General features: G+C 38.1%; 1 pseudogene; it reads left to right on the forward strand.

The window, feature by feature from the left end:
* The first annotated feature begins 9,093 nt into the window (after positions 1-9,093).
* LOC129520600 (olfactory receptor 11H6-like) lies at positions 9,094-13,734 on the forward strand (annotated as a pseudogene).
* The last annotated feature ends 3,152 nt before the right edge of the window (positions 13,735-16,886 follow it).

Here is a 16,886-nt window from a genome sequence, read left to right on the forward strand (position 1 = left end):
AAGAAGTGACCTAAAGAAATAAAGGATTAAATTGGAAGAAAGATTCAATTCAGACAAAAAGCTCTCTCTCTCTCTCTCTGCCCCCATATATATATTATTTTAGGTGTATATGTTTATAGAATCATATTCCAAGATAAAAAAAACTTAAGCACATTCTGTGAGGTAGGAAATATACATTCCTGTATAAATAGAATGAGGAACATTTTGCATACCTTCCAACTCTTCCTTTCTATAATGCTTTTAAGTTGCATTTACAACAAACTAACGAGGAAGGAGACAGGGAACTGGGCATGAGGCGATGAGAAGATGAAAATCATTCCATTTTTTAAGAGACAAAATTAAAACCTCTAAGGGCAGGAAGACTTCTGGAATGAACTATCTAGATCTAATGCCCAACTCTGTCACTCTCCAATGCAGTGACTTCAGGCAAGGTATCAAACTTGAATTTTAATCTTTGCTTATTCAATTAAGATGAAGATAATGATACCTTCCAAGATTGTTTTGAGAATCAAATATAAACTCTTTATGAACAAAATACACTTACATAAAAAAATGACCTTAAGTCCCTGAAAGTAATGAGATATTTCTTTTGTTTGTTTTAAAGATTTATTTATTTATTTGTGAGAAAGAGAGAGCAAGAGGGGTGGGTGGGCAAGGGAGAAAGAGAGTATCAAGCAGATTCCATACTGAGCACAGAGCCCAACACAGGGCTTGATCTCAGGACCCTAAGATCTTGACCTGGGCCCATATCAAGAGTTGGATCCTTAACTAACTTGAGCCACCCAGGCATGAGGCAGTATTTCTGATTCATCTTTGTACTCATGCCACAGTGCTTACTATGTGATTATTATGATGCTGAAAGGAGAATGCTTTATGCTATAAATTGCTATACTGTACCACAGTTAGCAGCTATTATGAATGTACATGTTAGGAAGCAAATCATTTAGGAATGAAAGGAACCTCATGTCCTTGTCTTTATTTATTATCCCAGGTTACAGACGTTAGGGAGTTTGTAGAGACTAGGTAAGAGAAAATAAAATCTTTATCTTTAAAGGAATCGTCAGACTCAAGAGGAGTAGGACAGTAGCTAGAATACACTAATCACCAAAAGAAAAGACCAAGGGCCATGATCCATATCACTGAGCAGGTACAAAAGAGGTTTACCATGACCCATTTCATAGAAGAGGATGATAAAGGAAAGGAAATTAGAATTCTTTTTTTTTTTTTTTTGAAATTAGAATTCTTCTGCTTTTGGAATTTTCAACAACCATAGGTACATTTAAAAGAAATAAAGTTTACACTACAATATTGTTTTATCCATTTTCTCCTGCTCTACATTTACATTCATTCCCAATATTGGGTGGGAGTATCCCAGATTACAAAGTTTTTAAAAAGCAGTGAAAAATTAGTAGATGTTTCTCTGTCTAGATTAGTATATTTTTAATCTAGAACTAGCTCTTGGTAAAATATTAAGTCAGGCAAACTTTGTATTTTTCTGTCCTCAGTCCTAGTTACCTAGTCTATGTTGCACTTGGTTCTCTCAAATCAGTCAGGGAAAGTTATTGGATAGTTATTCAGATATTCCAAAAAGAAAAATTCCTAATACCAAGAAATTTCAGTACATATAGTATTTCAAGATAAGCAAGTGAGAGAGAGATTTGGGGCCCAAGGAAATTTTGGATGTCTTGGTCACACCACATATGTGACCATTCTCTTCACCTGCCTGGAGTCAGGTGCCCAGGTGCATCTAATGCTACAATCTGATAAATAATGGAAGGAACCACCTCCCTCTCTAGCATCATTTGGAAAACAGGGCAAAAAATACAGGAAACCAATTGCTGTCATATGCCCAGCCCTACTTGAGCTCTGATACAATGGAGATTTTTCCAATCTTCTTTGGATATACCAAGGATTGTGAATTTCCATATAGAAGTTGCATTCTGATGTTCTTTCCCATGATCCAAGATGTTGAATTAGACAAGGTCAAATTCTCATTAAAATTCTGCATCGAGGGGTCCCTGGGTGGCTCAGTGTTTGAGGGTCTGCCTTTGGCTCAGGGTATGATCCCAGGGTCCCAGGATCGATTCCCACATTGGGATCTTTGTATGGATCCTGTTTCTCCCTCCGCCTGTGTCTCTGCCTCTCTCTCTCTCTCATGAACAAATAAACAAAATCTTTAAAAAAAAATGTCCTGCCTTTCACGAAGATGGCGCCGAAGGCGAAGAAGGAAGCCCCTGCCCCTCCCAAAGCCGAAGCCAAAGCAAAGGCTTTGAAAGCTAAGAAAGCGGTGCTGAAAGGCGTGCACAGTCACAAAAAAAAGAAGATCCGCACGTCACCTACATTCCGAAGACCCAAGACCCTGCGTCTCCGAAGGCAGCCCAAATATCCTCGGAAGAGCGCCCCCAGGAGAAACAAGCTTGATCACTATGCCATCATCAAGTTCCCCTTAACTACTGAGTCAGCCATGAAGAAAATAGAAGACAACAACACACTTGTGTTCATTGTGGATGTCAAGGCCAATAAGCACCAGATCAAACAGGCTGTGAAGAAGCTCTATGACATTGATGTGGCCAAGGTCAACACCTTGATCAGGCCTGATGGAGAGAAGAAAGCATATGTTCGACTGGCTCCTGACTATGATGCTTTGGATGTTGCCAACAAAATTGGGATCATCTAAACTGAGTCCAGCCGGCTATAAATCTAAATATAAATTTTTTCACCATAAAAAAAAAAAAAAAATGTCCTGCATCTAACTTCAAGCCTCATCTTTGGAAAACTAGGAAGAGCCTGAGAAAGACCAAGTTTTTTTTGTTTGTTTTTTGTGTTTGTTTGTTTTTTAATTAAAAAGAGGCTTCTGAAAACAAGGGGAGAGAAAACAAATGGAAAAGTAGAATCTAAAGCATTCCTGTAATTTATGACTGAGAAACAATGTGATTATTTCCTACTGTGAAAACATAATAGGAGAAGGGTGATATCAAAATCCTTACCTTTCATGAGACAAACATAAACAACCGTATATTTGAGTTGTAATAAATTCCAGTTATTCTTAAATTTTTGTATTGACTCAGGGAATATTCTGCCTTCAGATAATGTGAAAACATAATGCCAACTATTATGGAAAGCTCACTCTCAGTGTTGATAAACTGCCACACTTGGCAAAAATACATCCAGCTTCTACATTTCTGAAGACTCTGATCACAGTCAGAAATGTGACCACAACAATGACAGAAAAAAGATTGCTACTTGAAGCTTAAATGCCATGTGAATTTGTTTTGAGGGTATCTGATGTAATTCTAATTTTTCTTGAAACACCAAGAAATGGACACCATTCGTTGAATGTGACACCCATGAAGGTATTTCCTACTGAGAAGGGCATCATCTTTCTGCTTTAATCTTTGTTTGAAACACTGCACCTTAAATTTCTTTTGGGAGAAGTGAAGAACTTATCAAGAAGTAACTGAAATAAAGAAATGGAAGATAGTATCTAGGAGGTCCTGAGACAATACTGCCATGAATCCAGTGCTTTCTGCTATATTACGTTGATCCTATCTTATCCATACCTTGTAATTCCCTTCCTATACCACCGGCCCCAGTTCCCTGATGCTATGAGAATGTCATTGCTCTGTGAGTGTTTCCAAATGTATAAACCTGGAACAACAAAACTCAAATGATTTCTTAAATTTAAAGATTACGACTGTCAGAGAAGTATAAAAATGGCTTCAAAGACAGAAATACCAGCAAGGGAGGGAAATGGAGCTTTGAATAAAGACATCTGAGAAACTTACATGACTGCATGTCAGGAGCTATGTGAGTTCGAGGAAATACTATGTTACCCTACTGTTCATCCCACAGATCCCGTCAGAGTTTCAGTCCAACAAAATTAGAAGTTCTCAGATGACCATCATAGTTGCCCAAGTCTGTACCCTAACCGCTTCCTTATAAGTCACGCCCTAGTTGAGAGCTGGCTGTACAAGGGGAAAGATCACTTGTCCCCAGGGCTCCGGATGTGTCTGAGGCTTTATGGTCCTCATACTACTGCTCAGCCTAATGAGCCTTGGGATTTCCCTAGACTGCTGTTGTCTGAATCTCAGGTCTTGCCGAAAAGCTGACCTCAGACCTGCAGGGTCTAGAACAGTCAGACCTATTGCATAACACAGCTCACCCCTTTTACTTACTTTGGATTGATTAATTTGGCACTTGATATGCTGACACTTTTCCATGTGTCAGTCTGTACCTGAGAAAAAGGATTGCCACTGCTTTCTGTCTCACCACGACCCTGAAGTAGGCAAGGCTGAACGATTACATACCACTTACCACTGGAAGCTATAGAAGCAGAAACTCTCGCTTCAAGGTGTTACAGAGCCATCATATGACACCGGAGTCTCTTGATGATGCCTCAAGCATCTTATCTAATCGGTGTCTATGTATGGATCTTATACAGAAAACACAGCTGCTGTCATTAGTAATTGAATATTTTTATAAATTGTTGCTGTCAAAGTATAATTTTTTGAATGTTATAAACAAATTTCTCAAATAGATGAAAGTGTCATAAATTGTATTTAACTCTTTAATTATTTAATTTTAATTTATAATGCTATAAATATTATTTATTACAATATAAAAATTATATTAACTCCCTAGTAATGTTCCAGGGGTGCCTGGGTGGCTCAGTCAGTTAAGCATTTGCCTTCTCTTCAGATCATTATCCCAGGGTCCTGGGGTCAAGGCCTGGGATGGAGCCCCACATTGGGCTCTCTGCTCAGTGGAGAGTCTGCTTCTCCCTCTTCCCCCTTCCCTTCCCCCTGCTCACATGCTCTCTCTCTGTCTCTCAAATAAATAAATACAATCTTTTAAAAACATAAAAGAATTCTTTTTTAAAATGTGGTTTCATATAGAATATAAAAAAACATTGAAATAAAATTTCTAAGTGATTATGTGAACTGCTTAATGTCCTAAAGGACAGTACAACATTAACCTTTGGGATTACCTTTTCTACCATGGTTAAAAAAATAATAATAACACAATTTAGCCGTTTTTTATTACAGCTATCTTCCCATCATTCAAAACTGTGAGAAATAAATATGCTTATATGCCACCCAATCTATGATACTTTTGTTCTATCAGCCCAAAAAGAATAAGTCAGTAACTAAAGTCTATTTCCTCACCAGCCTAGAGAATAATAAGAGTTGATACTTGACAATATCTTCGCAATCAAGCAGCTCAACAGATCAGCAATACATATATATTTTATAAATGCCTATAGTCACACACATCCCTTTTTATATTTCTTAAAGGGTGAAAATAAAGATGCCTTAACATAGTCTAAAGGTAGCCAAATGCCCTATCAAACTGTTACCTGGCAACTATTTGACAATATATAAAAAGAGGAAGCAAATTAAAATTGTGCTTCATAATCAATGTTGTTGATTGTTGTTGTTGTCCTATTTTATTAAGTGTTGTCTAGGTATCCAAAGATTTTTCATTAATTTTCGCTTTAGTGTCAGTCCAAAGTCTTAAAGTTAACAAATAATATTGCAAATTTTATATTAGATAACATTCCAGAGAAACACAATTACTATTGATAACAAAAACATTTATTAGAAATAAAATTCAATAAAACTACAAAAAAAATTCAATTTGGTTGAACACATAATTTTACATTTTTAAGAATGCTAGACATGTAAAAGTAATGCTAGCTCATCTGATCAGGGAAATGAGTAGATGAAGCATATTCAATTCAGATTAAGCAGTTTCTCTATGTGAAAACAAAGTGGCCTTACAAAAAACAAAATGCATATCTGTGTTATATCCTAATCTGTTATAAAATGATGAAGACAAACACAGCTCTTTTGAAACCAAACTAGCCAAACCAATCTGATTTGTTCAAGGAATCATTCTGAATACCTGAACTTGGATTCTTGCATACAAATGATCCTACGCTAGCAGTTTCTGTTAGAAGTTGTTCATTTCTTTTCTCTTCAAAGGCTAGCAGATTTCAATTACTAGAAATTGCATTTCTTTCTTCCCCAGAGATTCTTTCTCTTGTTTAAAATTTATGAAAGGACTTATTCTTTTTAACCTACTAGAATTACAACTTCATTAAATTGAAGAAACTTGAAAAGCTGATATATGGACTTCTTCTGGGAATAAGAAAATATTTAGTACTCATACAAGGAGGACAAAATATTTTATCATTTACAGATACATGGAGAACATTTAGCTGTAGTTAACAAATCCATCCATAGGTGAAAAGCAAATATGGACACACTTAACATGTAAAAACTCCTAAAAAAAAAAAAAGGAATATGTATTTTCATTCAACAAGTATTCTGAGTTGCAAATATATGCTAAGCATTGTGCTAATAACTGAAGTGATTATGATTCTTTTTTTTTCCTTTGGCTTCTTCTCTTGAACATTTTGTTTTCCTTTTTTTAATAATAAATTCATTTTTTATTGGTGTTCAATTTGCCAACATACAGAATAACACCCAGTGCTCATCCCGTCAAGTGCCCCCCTCAGTGCCCGTCACCCATCCACCCTCACCCCTCACCCTCCTCCCCTTCCACCACCTCTAGTTCGTTTCCCAGAGTTAGGAGTCTTCATGTTCTGTCTCCCTTTCTGATATTTCCTACCCATTTCTTCTCCCTTCCCTTCTATTCCCTTTCACTATTATTTATATTCCCCAAATGAATGAGACCATATAATGTTTGTCCTTCTCCGATTGACTTATTTCACTCAGCATAATACCCTCCAGTTCCATCCACATTGAAGCAAATGGAGTGATTATGATTCTAAACAGGCTAGAAAAGATACTATCCCTCACAGAGTAAGCATTCTAATATGGAAGACAAGGTACAAAATAATTGTAGATTTTGATAACTACCATAAACAAATAAAGCAATGTGATAAAGAGCAAGTAAGAGGTGCCAGCTTTAGATAACACGGTGACTGTAATACAGTGAACAAGGGAGGAGTATGAGAGGAGTTTGAACAGGTAGCCAAAAGTCAGAATCTACAGAGTCCTGTAGGTCATGGGAAGGAGTTTTGGCTTTATTCTAAAAGAGTGGATAGAATTTGAAAGATTGTCTTTAAAGTAACATTTAAATGAACATTTATTTCATAAATGTTTTTAGAATATCACTCTAGAAGGATCAGATAGGGGAAAATGGGAGACCAGGTAAATGGCTGCCTTCCAGAAAAGAACCAATAATAGTTACACTAGGATATATTGGCAATGAATAGGCATAAATGGATAGATTCAGTGTTTTTAAGAGATAAGACATTTTAAAACATGGATTAATGTGAAAGCAGTAAAAGCAAAGAGAAATGAACAAATTAAGTTTTTTTAGAAGTAGAAATGACCGGAATTGCCTTAATTACTAGTAACGGAAAACTAAATTGTTTAGACTTACTTCCCACAGGATAAAGAAATTTGATAAAATGTATCGAAATATAAGAAGATAGAAAAGAACAACAGCAGTGGTTTTTGGTGATTCAGAACCCAGACAGATAAACACTAAAACACCAAACCTTCTCCTCTGTAGTGTTCCCAATTGTGGTGAATTTTGGGATGCATTTCAGAGGTTTTGCAGAAAGAAGCTAAGACCCAGAATCTTCCCTAGGAACCTTATAGGAAATACTCTTCATCTTAAGATGGGACACAGTTCCATCTTTAGGATAAGTGGAAAACAGAACTACTGGGTATTGACTCCCAAAAAAAAACAAAGACCCCAATCAAAAAGATAATGCACTCTAAGTTTATTGCAGCATTATTTGCAATAGCCAAGAAATGGAAGCAACCTAAGTGTCCACTGGACAAATGGATAAGGAAGATGTGGTATGTATTTATGTATATATAATGTGTGTGTATGTGTATAATGGAATATTAATCATATAAAGGACAAGATATTGCCATTTGCAACAACATAGATGGACCTAGAGAGCATTATGCTAAGAAAAATAAGTCAGACTGAGAAAGACAAATACCATATGATTTCTTTCATATGTGGAATCTCCAAGGCAAAACAAATGAATAAACAAAAAGAATCAGATCTATAAATACAGAGAACAAACTGATGGCTGAGACCTAGGAGGGAAATGGGGAGATGGGCAAAATGGGTGAAGGGGAGGAGGACATACAGGCTTCCAGTTGTGGAATGAATAAGTCAGGGGAATAGAAGGCGCAGCATAGGAAATATCCTCAATGCTCTGTGACAGCGCTGTATGGTGACAGATGGTAGCTACTCTGGTGGTGATCACAGCCTAACATGGAGACTTGTCAAACCACTCTGCAGTACGCCTGAAAATAATGTCACACTGCATGTCAACTACACCCAAATAAAGACAATTTAAAAAATAAAAATGAAACAGAACTAAGTGTGCTTCCGAACCCAATTTAAATGACTTTAAAGGAAGTGAGGAAGTGAGGAAGGTTGCCTTGATAATGCGTATGATGGGCCAGGGAGGAGAGAAAGATGGTTAAGAAGCTTGGACCCCGGAGAGGCCCTGACAAGGGTAGCAGCCTAGTGTGTGTGTGTATAGAGATGAAAACCCAGACTATGCCTTTGCCTTTGCTTAACAATAGCCCCAAAAACACGTCCTCAGGTGCCTGGCAGACACAAACCCAAAGGCTCCGGGAAGTAAGGTGTTTTCCTCCTAGTCCTTAGAGAATCCCCACGTATAACTTTTCAAGGGCAGTGAGCGGACAGAGACAAAATTAACTGTAGGACTTTTCTATTGGCAACGTAACGTAACAAATTCCAACAAATTGGTAGCTTAAACAAATTGATCATGTTCTGAAGGTCAGCGGTTTGACAAGGCGTCTCGGGGCTAAAAATCAAGGTGTAGGCAGGGCTTCATTCCCTCCTGTAGGCTCTAGGCGACGATCTCTGTCCTTCCTTCCTTAGGTTGTAAAGGGTTCCCACCTTTCCTGGCCTGCAGCTCCCTTCTTCCACCTTCCAAGGCCGCAAGGCCAAGTGAAGTCTTTCTCATACCACCCCATGTCACTTCCCGCAGGCAGGGGCCTACCTGGAGAACTGAGGACACCCCCTACTCCTTAATCCTAATCGCATCTGCAAAATCCTTCTCGCCACATGACGCAGCAGGTTGACAGGGCTGAGTATGCTATTCTGAGGGTTTCGGCCATGAACAGCTTTGGAGACCCTCATGTTGCCTACCTCAATATATAATGAAACGAGGTGCTGTGCTCGAAAGCCAATGCCTCACTCAGACAGAAGAAATAGACCACTCAGGGGTCACACGCAGGGCTTAGCACACCTTATCCAAGAAGAATTCCCAGAGATAGATTTTTTAAGCAATTATGCCTAAAGAAGGAAAAGACAAAATTTGCCTGTTATCACAATTAAGAAGGGCATATTTTCCATCTTCTCCACATTGCTTATATTTATCATGAGATAAATATTCTTCACAGGTATTGTTCCTGCTGTTACAATCCTAGAAGGCAGTTTCCCTCCCGTTCCCACAACATTCAAGATGTAGTTCCTTGCCGTCTGGTTTTCACCATAACTGCTCAGAAATCCACTTTCTGCCTAATGTTGTTTCTAGAAAGGTGATCTATTTTTCTCTTGTTCCTTCTCAGCTGTTATTGATTTTTGAAGATTTATTCGTTTATTTTAGACAGAGCTAGAACATACACATACACACGTACATGTGAGAGGGGGTAGGGGCGGAGGGAGACACTGAGAGAATCTCAAGCAGACCCCTGCTGAGCATGGAGCCTGCCATGGGGCTCCCCCCCAGGACCCAGATCATGAGCTGATCTGAAGCCAGGAGTCCAACACTTAACAAACTGAGCCACACAGGAGCCCCTGAGCCCCTATTTTTATCCTTAGTTTCCATTGTTTATAATTTGCATGGTCCAAATTTTTAATTTTATACTGTTAGAATGTGTTGGACTTCCTCTTTGAGGTTACATATTTTTGTGTTTGACTAAATCTATAGGTATTATCTCTTTAAATATCACCGGACTCTTCCTTTCAGCACAATTGCCAATTAAACTATTAGACTTCCACATTTAACTTTTCTTCCATTTTTCTTTTTTTTGTCTATTCAAATGCATTAATATACAAAGTCTTCTGATGTAGTTGCTAGTTAACTTATTCTCCTGTGTACTCTCCCATCTACTATTAAACCAGTCCATTGAATTTATCATTTTCATTATTACAGGTATTTATGGGTAGTTATATTTTCTCCAAAAAATCATTCCATATCCATTAACCAGTGTGTTGCCACATCTATGTGGTACTGGTGGATGAAGGTGTTAACCATAGAGAAGTTTAAATCAGTTGCTGTGATGGAAGATGCTCTCAGTACCTTTACCAGGAAGGGTTAGTAAGAAAACTGATGTTTAGTCTTTTAAAAAATAAGTTAAGGTTCTTACCTCTCTCTGCTTTGTTAGGGTTGGGTGGGATGGATGTTAAAAAAAAAATATGCTGACCCTAACTGTTATGGAGAAGAAATCCCTGCTGGCTGCTAACTCCAGTGGTGAAGTACAGTAGCTTCCCCCAAACGGCAAAAGAGGGAATGTGTCAGCAAAAAATGAGTCTAAATACCACAGAAAACAAATCTATATGCCGAATATTACTGTCCACTAAGGCAGAAGAAACTTCCAGTGAATTTCCAATTTGTGAAATAGAAGGGACGAGGTCTTTGCAAACTTGATCCTAATAAAAGCATTCTCATCACAATAGAAAGTTCCCTGCCATGTTGTACACAAAATTTGGAATCTTTCTTCAAATTACAATGTGAACATATTTCCATTTGGGATAGTACAAAAGCCAATAGGTGGCAACCTGCGGTGTGCCTACCACAGATGGCATTAAGATAGAAAGAACTGATCCTAGACAAAATTATTATTAGTGAAATGCATCTTGGCTCCTGTTCACTCTACCTTTTGTACCTCAATTCCCAATCGCCATATACGTATTGTGGTTCTGCTCCCTAAAACCGACCGTTGATGCACAGAGATCCCCACATTACATGATAATGATCTATAAATGCTTTATATTTCAAATATTTTTTTTGCTCAAATGCAAAATAAGAATGGGCATTTTGTTACTGTCTTACTATGCCTGCCTCCAGAAATTCCCCAAAAAGTCATTCAGATGGTGAGACCTTAAACAAATATGCAGGAAACATATAAGAGGATATATTTTTGTAATGGATTATATGGGCTCCTTACACTCACCAAAAAAAGAATACTTCTCTAAAAAAATACATGCACACTCTAAAGTTTAGAAGAACGCTGGAAATATTGGTAATAATCTTAGGAGAACTCATCATGCTAGAACAGTTCAAAGCTAATACAATTAGGGGTGCCTGGGGGGCTCAGCCGACTGAGCCTCTGCCTTTGACTCAGGTCATGATTGTAGACCCCTGACAGGATCCTAGCTCAGTGAGGAGCCTGCTTCTCCCTCTCCCTGTGCCCCTACTCCCTGCCTATGCTCTCTCTCAAATATCTTTAAAAAAATTTTTTAAGCTAATTAAATTAGACCACTGATTGTGAAGAAAACCAAAAATATGCCAAATGGATTTACTTCATGCATTAAGAACAAAGATGTTATAGTCTTTAAATTGTCTAGTTTTAATTTCTCACAGCAAGAAATTTTTTTCTACATCTCTCTGGGGACTGTATATGTGGCTTGTCTTCTTTCCCGAGAGGAACTTTGGTTTACCGAATAAAGGACAATTCATAATTACCTTTGAGTTCAGGAGACACACCACATAGTCGTTTCACACAACTACTTATTTTTCCTAGTTACTCCCCTGAAGGCACCAAAGCGCAGAAGGCTAAGGTAGATGCTGGCCTGAGAGACTAGCCTGCCCAAAGGACTACTGAAGTGAGGAGTGACTTTTTTTTTTAATACACGAGGGATTGATCTCTGGAAATACATACCAAAAAAACCCTGAAGAACGGAGTTCTCTCCAGCACTTCATTTCTAGTTTAAACATTTTATACAGGTGTTACTTGAATCCTTTCTTCCAAATTAAAAATTGGAAAAAAAAAAAGCCTTCTAATATCCCACATGCATCTTCTCTGGGCATCTCCCCTAACAAGATTCTGGTGGTCCCTGGGCAGTTAATTGTACAAAAGGGGTTTTGTTTTTCAGTGAAAGTCCTGGAATCAACACTTTTGAGACTGAGACTGAGACTGAGAAGAAAGACAAAGCTGACCCATTCCTCCTGGCAGAGCTCCCAGGTATGCAGAAATTACATCATATCCCCATCCTTTTTTTTTCTCTCTCTAGAGAAATAATCCTAATTTTTTGTTGTTGTTCTTGATGAAAGATCTGGAGGACAAAATCCAAATAGCTTCAATTCCTGGAAAAATTGTGGTGTTACTGTTGTAGGTATAGATGAATCTGTTTTCTAAAACATTAAATTTTTCTAGCTTTTTCACAACTCCAAGTAAGTAACTGTATGCTTTTTTGAAAATAAGTGTCCATTTTTGACTATGACCCCATAGAATATAAGTTACCCAGCACCCCCCTTAAAGTAAGTAAAAATAAGGAAAAAGAGAAAGGAAAGATTCAGAAGACATGGGCAAAAAGCGAAAGAGAGAAGGAAAGGAGGAAAAAAACAACAGATACCTCAGGTTGGGAGAAGAGCATGTCATTTGGTGAAAGGGCAAGTATTTTTTGCTTATTGGGCATAGAACTCAAAGGGGCACAGGAAAACTAAGCAGATAAAAGTCAGATCATAAGGATCTTGTCTGTTCTGCTTTGTTGTTAGGATTTGGTCTCATGGTGATGCCTCCAATGCAGCGCAGCTTACAGCCTCAATGAACATGTCTGGATCAGGATCTTCTTCTGAGTCAGTGAGGAATTCATTCTTCTGGGTTTTCCCTGCAGCAGGGAGATTCAAGTTGTTGTTCTCAATCACCTATCCTGACTCTCATGGGAAATGGAGCTATTATTGGTGCTGTGTGTTGGGACCAGCATCTCCACACCCCCATGTAGATCCTGCTGGGGAATTTTGCATTCCTGGAGATCTGGTATGTCAATCCCACTGTTGCAAACACACTGATCAACTTCCTTTCAGAGACCAAAGCCATCTCTTTCACTGGATGCTTCCTTCAATTGTATTTCTTCTTTTCCGTGGGCTCCACTGAGTGCTTCTTTCTCTCAGCGATGGCCTTTGATTGCTACTTTGCCATCTGCCATCCTCTGTATTATGCCACAATTATGACTGGACAACGTTGTTTCAACTTAGTGATCTCCTGTTGGGCCTGTGGCTTTCTCTGCTATCTGGTACCTGTTATCCTCATCTCCCAACAGGCTTTCTATGGTCCTAATGCAATTGATCATTTTGTATGTGACTCAGGCCCATTGCTGACCCTTTCATGTGCCCCTGTCCCCATGTCCAAGCTCATCAGCTATACCCTAAGCTCCCTCAACATCCTCCTTAGCTTCTTTTTCATCCTCATCTCCTGTGCCCTGGTTCTACTTGCTGTGCTTTGGTTGCCGTCAGCATCCATTAGGCATAAGGCTTTTTCAGTGTGTGGGTCCCATTTGTCAATGGTGTTGCTATTCTACAGGACCATTATGGTGATGCATGAGAGCCCTGGATACCACCACTCTGCCCTGATGCCAAAGATCATGACCTTGTTCTATGCAATGATAACTCCATTCTTGAACCTTTTGATTTACAGTCTCAGGAATAAGGAGATGAAAATGTTCTCTGGAAAGTCCTGGAAAAGTTTAAAATTTCTTTAAAAGTCTTCCACAGCAGAAGTGTGGAATAACCTAGTTTGGTGTGACATGGGTGAAATGGCCACTCTTTTTACTTTGACTCATTTGTGTAGCCATTTATTTGAAAAATAGCCACGGAAAGCCTCCTTCATTTTAGACACTTTGCTTGGTACTGGATTATGAAGATAATTATGAAGATAATTCAGACATAATCTCTTCCCCCAAGTAACAATCTAGTAGGGGAGGAGGGCAGGTAAGAAAATAATCATTATAAAATGCAATAAGTGTCTTATTGTACATAAAATACTTGTACATAAAATATATGTACAAGTTGTCACAAATACATAAAGAAAGAAAGACTTAATTTTGCATGAGGTTTTGTGCTGGTAGAAGTTAGCGTTAGGGAAAACTAGTCAATGCAATACTAGACATATGTGTTCTGTGGTGGGGAGAGGGAAAGCCCTGTATTTCTGCTCAACTTTTAGCCAGATTTCTTTGTCAATCATATTTTGATATCTTTGTAAGGATATGAGCCTTTAATCAAAAGATCTAGATAAGGGGGCACCTGGTTGGCTCAGTTGGTTAAGCATCTGCCTTCGGCTCAGGTCATGATCCCAGGGTCCTAGGATGGAGCCCTGCCTCAGGCTCTCTGCTCAGCAAGGAGCCTGCTTCTCCTCTTCCTCTGCCTGTCACTCTGCCTACTTGTCCTCTCTCTCTCTCTCTCTCTCTCCTCTCTCTCTCTCTCTCTCTCTCTCTCTAATAAATAAATATAATCTTAAGAAGAAAATATCAGGATAAGTACTGAATTCTTCCATTAATCAACCATGTGAATTTGGCAAGTCACTTAATTTCAGCTAAAATTAGGATGGCAATTCCTACCCCAGAGAGCAATTAGTGTGTGGTTTTAATGAGATAATGGATATAAAAGTTGTAAAACAATTCTTAGTATATAGAAAGCATGCAATAAATGTTAGTTGAATATGAATATTGATGAATTCTGTGCTTTCATGTTCCTATCATAATCCAAAAAAATCTCAGACTCCCCCATAAAAGTCATTCCCATTACTTTTGGCAAAGCCCTTTTACAACAGATCTCCTCAGATTTTCTGGGGACATAGAGTAGGTTACATTTATTCCATTTATGCCCCTAAATACCCTGTGATTAGTTTTGCTTTGGTTTGATTTAGTTGTGTTGTATGCACAAATTCAATTTCCAGATCTTCAACTTACATATGCACATTTTCCTAAATCTCCTGTGCCTAAAAACACATATGTAGTAGAAGCTTCATATAGTCTTATTTACACATCTTTCATAATCAATCACTCTTCCCATTTTAAATATAAAGCTTGCTTTTCATCTATTCTGATCTTAATATTTTACATCGCTCAAATATATATGCTTTAGTTAGGGAATTAAATGAATAATTTGAAATACTAATCTCTCCACTGGGAAAGGGAGTGAATTTAACTGTCAGATAATAAATCCTTTTATTAACCGGTGGTTTACAACTTGTTTCCAACACAAGAGGAATGACTTATATGGGGTTGTCCCAAAAGAAGAGCTGAGCCAAAGACTTGGGTGTAGGTAGTATATTGGGAAGTAGTTTCAAGGAGCAGGAATGAGGAATGAGAAGAACCTACAGGAATCAATGAGGAATTGATTCTACTAGAACATCTGAGAATTGTCTATCTGAATGGCACAAAGCTAAAGCATTTATCAACTAACCATGGTTGCATGTTAACTCCTTATGTTTCCAAAAATCCATTAGCTGGTATGTCAAGTCAGCAGCTGTGACTTCAGAAAAGGCCCTGGGAAGAAAGCAGAACAACACTTGGGCATGGTCTGAGATGGAAGGGATGCCATCAGACTGATTCTGAGTTCCCAAGGGACTTCCCACTATCTATACAGCTAAAATCAAAGGTGGATCAGGAAGCTCAAAAACATTCAGCACAGAAGCTACTTAATTTACTTGTTAGCAGGTAATTAGAATTAATGTTGTAGTCAACAGACAGCATGTGATAATGATAAGAACCAGACAGATTAAATTCAAATCCCGGCTCCATCTACCTGCATGACTTCATGTATGCTTCCATTGCCTCATATTTAAAGAGATAACAATAACAGAACTTTCTTCGTAGTGCCGGGGTAAGGATGAAGTGAATTAATCTGCTTCTCAGGGAGCCTAACAAAAAGTGAACACTCAAATATCTTCATCATTATGCTCTTTCAGGGTTTTGTCCACAGGGAACTTGTTCTCAGTACAGGCCTTAATGTAGAAGTCAATTTTCTGTCCAAAAGAAAATTCCCAATTTCTAGAATGTAGCTGAAAACACAGGCATTGGAACAGGGTTAACTAGTCAAAACAATATACACTCAGATTAGAGACTGATAGAGTATGGAGTACACCAATAATACAGACAGTCCAGAATTATGAAGCAGAAATGTTAGTGTATTGAAGAAAAGCAGGCTTTCTTAGCAATACAACTGACAAAGACTATCTTAACATAAGTTATGAGCAAATGCACATGCAAATGATGAGTCACTCACACAAAAAGAATGTCCTTATGTAAAAGAACATAGGGCATGCAGAAAATCACTAGTATAGTCAGCACATTGTAAAAACATTTTTTTAAAAAATACATCCCAGAACAAAACAGATGATTTTGATATTTTAACAGGCACATATTTCATGAGAAGGAACTAGAACTTGATATTGGATTTCTACTTTCAATAGTTTATTGTACAATACCTATAGTTTACTGAGTATATTATATCTAAGATCATACACATTTGTTATTTTAATATGTAGGTTGGCCTTTCACAGATAATATATTCTCTGTCTTCCTCAAATTCCTGATTAATCTCTCCACTTCAAGTATTGCTATTCATCACTGATTCTCAACTGGGAGTATATATCAAAATCAATAGGAACTTTTTGCAAGTTATACTTGCCCTGAACCCTGTCCCTAGAGATTCTAATTTAGAAGATGAATGATGGATCTTGGGACGCCTGTATGGCTCAGTTTTTGAACGTCTGCCTTCAGCTCAGGGAGTGATCTTGGGGTCCTGGGATCAAATCCTGCATCAGGCCCCCCTCAGGGACCCTGCTTCTCCCTCTGCCTGTGTCTCTGTCTCTCTCTTACTGTCTATCATGAATAAATAAATAAAATCTTTA

Source organism: Nyctereutes procyonoides, unplaced genomic scaffold (assembly GCF_905146905.1).
Source record: "Nyctereutes procyonoides isolate TBG_1078 unplaced genomic scaffold, NYPRO_anot_genome, whole genome shotgun sequence".
Taxonomy (NCBI): Eukaryota; Metazoa; Chordata; class Mammalia; order Carnivora; family Canidae; genus Nyctereutes; species Nyctereutes procyonoides.